We start from the raw sequence: 6,040 nt of genomic DNA on the forward strand, positions 1-6,040 counted from the left end.
AAAATGTGAAACAAATACATGGTCAACTGAACAGGATGAAATTATCATATTCAATTTCGAAAAGTGATTTGTGATTTTCACCTCTAGCTGAAAATATGCTGCATTGGCAGAAAACTGTGATTAGAGCAGTGAGAGTGAACCAAAACCATAAAATCCAAACAATGAGAGGAAAGATGCTGAAACCGTCCATAGAGCTGATGGGTCAGGTGTTGGCCTCTCTTACATATGTAGTCATGAGATCCTTTGTTGATATATAATATTGATCACAGCTAAATTTAAATAGGGATTCAATTGATTTGTTCGATTGGTGTCCGTTTAAAAATGTATCCAGGTATTTGTTAGAGTCATACAGAAAGACAGAGGAGCCATCTCATGGTGAATATAATAGAAGCCAACCAATCCAGATGTTCCACATCATCAATAACGACTGGGGTTGGGAGTTGATAAGATTCTATTGATGACAATGCCATTATCGATTTTGCTAATTGGTCGGATTCTTTTACGATCCCCCTATTGATCAGGGTGAAATAAAAGTAGGCCTACACAGTTTTACAGCTTTAATGCAGCTGTTATATTATCTCTGACTGTGAACAAAGCATGCAACTTGGAAAACATCATAAAACTGATTGATAAAATATATATTTCTTCTTTAGAAAAATAGGCATGTATGCCTCATAACATTTAAATGAATTACAATTCTCCTTTTTAAAAGAGAATAAGCAGCTGTCTCCCTGCCTCTATTCCATGACTCCTTCTTGTGTCAACTAAGCCGGCAGTGTGGATGTAGAGTTTGGCTCCATGATGCATGAGTTTTTGCAACACGCAAAGAAAATAACAAGCTGGGATCAATAAAAGGAACTGATGACCTTAGAGGCATACAAGTCTGAAGGATTTTTTGATTCCCATCCCTAATGATGACCCTGCAACTCAGTCAGTCAGTCAAAGTGTAACAAAACACATCAGAAGGAAGAGCACAGTGGACAGAGTGGGGGAGGGCTGTTACTCCACACTACCACTACACCTGATAATTATGGAGCCAGGAGGTGAAGGGCAAGGAGCAGAGCACCGTCACAGAAAGCCATTCACCTTCAGGAAATGTATAGTTTTTGATTCAACTGACCTGCATTATTTGATCTGAAGACAATCCATGTAAACCAGAGAGAAATCCACAAGTGGACACCCTCACAATAACAGTGACACGAACACCTGACAACATATTCCAGTACAACACCACAAACTCTGGTATCAAAAGAATGACCAAAACAGAGTGGGCTCACAAAGTGTAGAGACTGAAAATAGATAGAAAAACTGCAGTGACATTTGTCAGACCGCTGCATTGCGGTTTGTGGCCTTCATCTGGATCAACATATTGTCGACCACAAGCCAAAACACGTTGTAGGTATAAGTCAAACTAACCTAAGTTGTTCTTTATAAAAGTGTTACTGGACAAATAAAAAAAATCATGATAGAGATAATTTAGTTATTCCCTGACACAATGCTGTGTCCAGCCCCTGTACACATAACACACAGTTAAATATACTGAAGGGTGGAGGCAGGAAGATGTCTGTAAAGAAAAAAACTGTAAAATGTAACAACTCAAAACAGAAGCCATGCAGTGAGTACTTTCATGTACTTTAAGTCCTTTAGTACCATCTGCTTTTTCTTTGTGTGCACAGCACAGCTTCAGCGGACAGACAGACAGACAGACACAATAGACACACATTCACCGTCATCACTGACAAACAAATGATGCATGGAAACTTGTTGTGGTTAGGCTTAAAACTAAGGTGTCAATACAAAGGGGGCTTTTTTTTAACTTTCTTTTTCTCCATTTTTAGCTTCAGGAAACTGGGCTTGCACTGCTGGTTTTAAAAAGGCAAGTGGTAAAATATAATTTTTATGATTTGAATTGATATAACAACAGGAGTGGGTTATGGGTAAAGTCTTGCTATGTCATGAACACTTTTTTTCTCACACTTTTCTGAGGTGGGAGGTGCTGTACATTCACTGCTCATCCTCTGTCTGTCAAGAGCTGAACTTACATTTGCCAGATGATCAACAAAAAGCTTTTACAGCTTTGCTGAAATCTCTTCCAATGTGCATCACGTGGCGCAGTGATGGACTGGAGGCCTTTCCACATTATTGATGAATGAATCAATATATTTACATTATTGAATAAAATAAAAAAATGGACTAAAGTGCATCTTTAAAAACATATGGACTTTATTTGTGTTTTGACTGAGCACATTAAGAAATCATTTAGAGTAAATCAGTCATTTCCCCCTTCAACTTTACCCTCACTGCACATCCTGTTGAAGCCCATAGCCGGGTCTGTTCTGAGTAAACAGCTATGAGGGTTGGTCAAAGGGTGGAGAATCAGCCCACCGCAGCCTGTGTCTGTCAGTGTAGCTGTTGCGCGTGGTTTTACTTTTTCTCCCCACGACAGATATGCAGAATGCCTCTACAAGGTGCTGTGAGACCAGAGAGACGGAGGGGTTTAATCATTTGAGTGGCTGTCCTCCAACATTTGTTCATACTGTCAACATGTTTTTAATGCGTTTGTGTGTCAAATCAGTGACATGTTTTCTGTTTGAAGAATAAATCATGTTTAGCAGGGTTTTGCAATTTGCTAATGCTTCTCAATCGATGTGTTGTTATGTCCATGTCACATTTTATCAGTAGAATCTTACTGTGGCTGAGGCGAGGCGTTCCTGTAAAGCACAGAGAACGCCCACTGTTTTGATTGGCTCGTGAGGCACAAGAATTGCCCACTTTTTCTTCTTCTCTGCATTCTCAATCCCGCTGGTTCTGGCTGTTAAGTTATTACTGTCCATTATTTGTCTCCATAATCCGAAGTGGCTCCTTATTTTAAAATCGTGGCATACACAGTTCAAAGTTACACTAAACGCTACAGGCAACATGACATTATTAGCATCAGTGGATGGTGAATTGCTTGCTAGAAGCTAGATAACTTTGTAAAGCTGGCAAGCTGACTAGATTTGTTGAGATCAAGTTGGTACAACATGATTATATACTGCAGGCATTGTAGCATAAGGTAAAGTTCTATATTTTATTTTTTCTGACTAAATCATTCAGTCCAACCAGTTATAATCAGAGTCATTAATACATTTATCTGGTTGTAATTGTAGTCTGGCGATAATAGGTCTATGCATGCTGGACAGAGCTATGATCTGTTTGGAAACCAATAACAAGAAAAACAAACTAAATTAATTAAATTATTATTATTATTTATTTTTATTGTGTTGAAACATTTTTAGTCAAAGGTTTTATTGGGACCTGCAATGCCCGCCCCATTCACATCAATGAACTGGCACCAAAGTCTAATGTCTAAATTTAGAAGCTGTGACAATAATGACCCTTCATTATTCTATATACTCATTGATTACAAATAAACCCCATCAGATTTAAGACCCGTGTTGGAACTTTGCATCCTAAACCGGGGCTTTGCCTGCATTAGTTCCGTATGTTAACCATGAAGCGTGTACTTAAACGGGAAGTGGATCTATTTAACTAACCAATGCAACACCCACTGCCTGCTATGGTTCTCCCTGGCACAGCAGGTCAATCAACCCCTGGGGGTGGATGGCTTTGCCCACAGGCCATGGCCAAGAAAGCTGAAAGATTCACACCCCTACTATCCGCCCTATCAGTGCGCCGCAGCATGCTTGCTGCTTTGTGGTGACCGCAGCGGGGCTCCACAAAGCCAAAATCCCTCCTTAGTTGGGTCTGCATGTATTAGTAGGCATGTCCTGATTGGCCAGCTACACTTATGCAGATTTTCAGTGGGAGAATACATGCTCATGATTGGAGGAGAGTATTACCGATAAAGTCCGGTAGAGGGCTCCACCTGTGCACTTTATCAAATGACTCTGTTGTCTTTCATCCTTTGGGGGTTGAGGTGTTTGTGTGTGAACTGTATCATCTGCCTATAAAAAGATTATTGTATAGAATTGTGGTTATATGGAGCACTTAGTTATTGTAAGGGAAAAAGGGGGATACATATTTTTTGTTATTGTACGTTTCCTCAAACTGCCACTTCTACCTAATTTATGTACATGAAAACAGAAATCAATCCAAATCTACTTGATGGCATCATGACATGATGAAGATGCAGATTGTTTCCTTAAAAAAGTACTTTGAGTGCCCTCTACAGGCTATTTAAATGTGGCCCTTACACGTCATGATGTATGGTGGTCATAGAAGAAAAGACCAACAGGTTTTATGCACCAACGTGGTTTGCTAAAATTCTGAATCATGTTCACGACTATTTCCCAGAAGTTGTCAAACAAATCAGCAAAAAAGTAACACAAGTACACTTTTAAGACTTTTATTAAACCGTAACATAAAACTGAATTTAATATCTTCCTGCTTTGTGGTCTCTATTTGTAGACAAAGACAGCTGCATGATGACGCCACAGGTTTTACTTATCATTATGACTGCGGTAGCCTTTCCTGTCCTGCATTTAACCAGCACCACGACTCTGCATTTTACTCTTAATGATGAAAACAAACTTTCCAGTTTATACTTCACATGGCCACATTACACATTCAATTTCACCCACAACATATCTAAAATGTTGGAAGAACTCTGCTTTTAGAAGTGTTTTCAGGAGAAAGGATTAAAAATAACCAACACAGAACACAGGAAGTGCATGAAAGTAAAGTCAGTGTGACGGCATCTTACATCTCACACTGTTTCCAACATACATAATGGAACACAATGCATTGTTTTAATGCAACCAACTAGTTTTACATGTAAGGATAAGAACAAAGCATTGTATCAAGGTATACATCATATGCACAACACTGCCTATCAGCCACATACAACAGCCTTTAACTTTAAAAAGAAGAACATCAGCTATCATATATGGTACCAACTGATCTCCAACAGTCCGCATGCTAATTCAACCCAAAAGCCTTAACAGCAGCATAGATCTTCTCTCTCTCCGTTGTTTTCGCGTCCCTCGTTCCACCGCTGCCAGATTCCATCACGGTAAAGACGACAGTAGAATAAATCCATGCGTCTTTATTTCTCTGAGGAAATGTATTGCACATTATGTAAGATGACAAATACCAATCAATATACATCGTATGTTCTTTTGTTAAGTTGATCTTACCTTCAAATTCCTTTTTGCAATATTTTCTTGCATGGAAACAGCAGCTACATTACGAAATATTAAATAAAAAAGTTTGTTACAACACTAATGATAATAAGCGGCAGCTAAATAATGTGTGATATAGAGGTTTAACTTTCATTACCTTCATTATTGCAATAATCACACTTGTTTTTATTGATGGCGTAGATGAGGACGGCTGTAACATTCCCACTTATAGCCAAGACAGCACACAGCAGGAGCAGAAATATACCGAAACTAAAGGACCACGGGCCGGTTTCTGAAACAAGAAAAGAAACAGAATGACATGAGGTGAAATTACATGAAAAAGTAATTCAACCAACGAGGATTTTACATGTCACAAATATTTGCTTAAAATCAATCTGTATGGACACTTGTTGTTTATGTTTATTTCCTTATTGAACTATTAAAGTGACACTGACTGGTAGATTGGTAATTAATGACTTATGATGTACAGCAAAACATTGTTCAAACCGACAGTACTTCATTCCCTTTCCTTCCTATCATTAAGATAGGAAAATATCAAATATGACGCTAAAATGATGCCCAAATCATCTAGAATATTTCCATTTAATGAAATGGTGCAGCCATCAAAACTATCAACGCAGAAAACACCCTATCATGCTGTCAAACAGTGTTGATTAAGATTACTTTTTCAATTTTAAGAGCGTGTAAGGAGGCAATAGAAGGAAGAAAAGGGTTCAACAAAAAAATGGTCCTTACCGTCAATATCTAATTGTATTTCATTTCCAGTAAACCTCTCCTCACGTGTCGCCACAGCACAGTAGTACGATCCAGCATCAGAGGAGGTGACGTTCATAAAGAAGCTGTAGATACATTTCTTTGTTGAGAGTCCCTCTGGGTTCTTTACATGTTCTTCAACA

At 38.6% G+C, this 6,040-nt stretch overlaps 1 long non-coding RNA gene across 1 annotated transcript; it reads right to left on the bottom strand.

The window, feature by feature from the left end:
* Positions 1 to 4,919: 4,919 nt before the first annotated feature.
* On the bottom strand, positions 4,920 to 5,347 carry LOC306702212. The gene is made up of 3 exons (XR_013767259.1): positions 5,281 to 5,347; positions 5,139 to 5,182; positions 4,920 to 5,055 (listed from the first exon to the last, which is right to left on the bottom strand). It is a non-coding gene; the product is annotated as an uncharacterized lncRNA (long non-coding RNA).
* Between the last annotated feature and the right edge of the window lie 693 nt (positions 5,348 to 6,040).

This window comes from Pholis gunnellus, assembly GCF_910591455.1.
Source record: "Pholis gunnellus genome assembly, chromosome: 10".
Taxonomy (NCBI): Eukaryota; Metazoa; Chordata; class Actinopteri; order Perciformes; family Pholidae; genus Pholis; species Pholis gunnellus.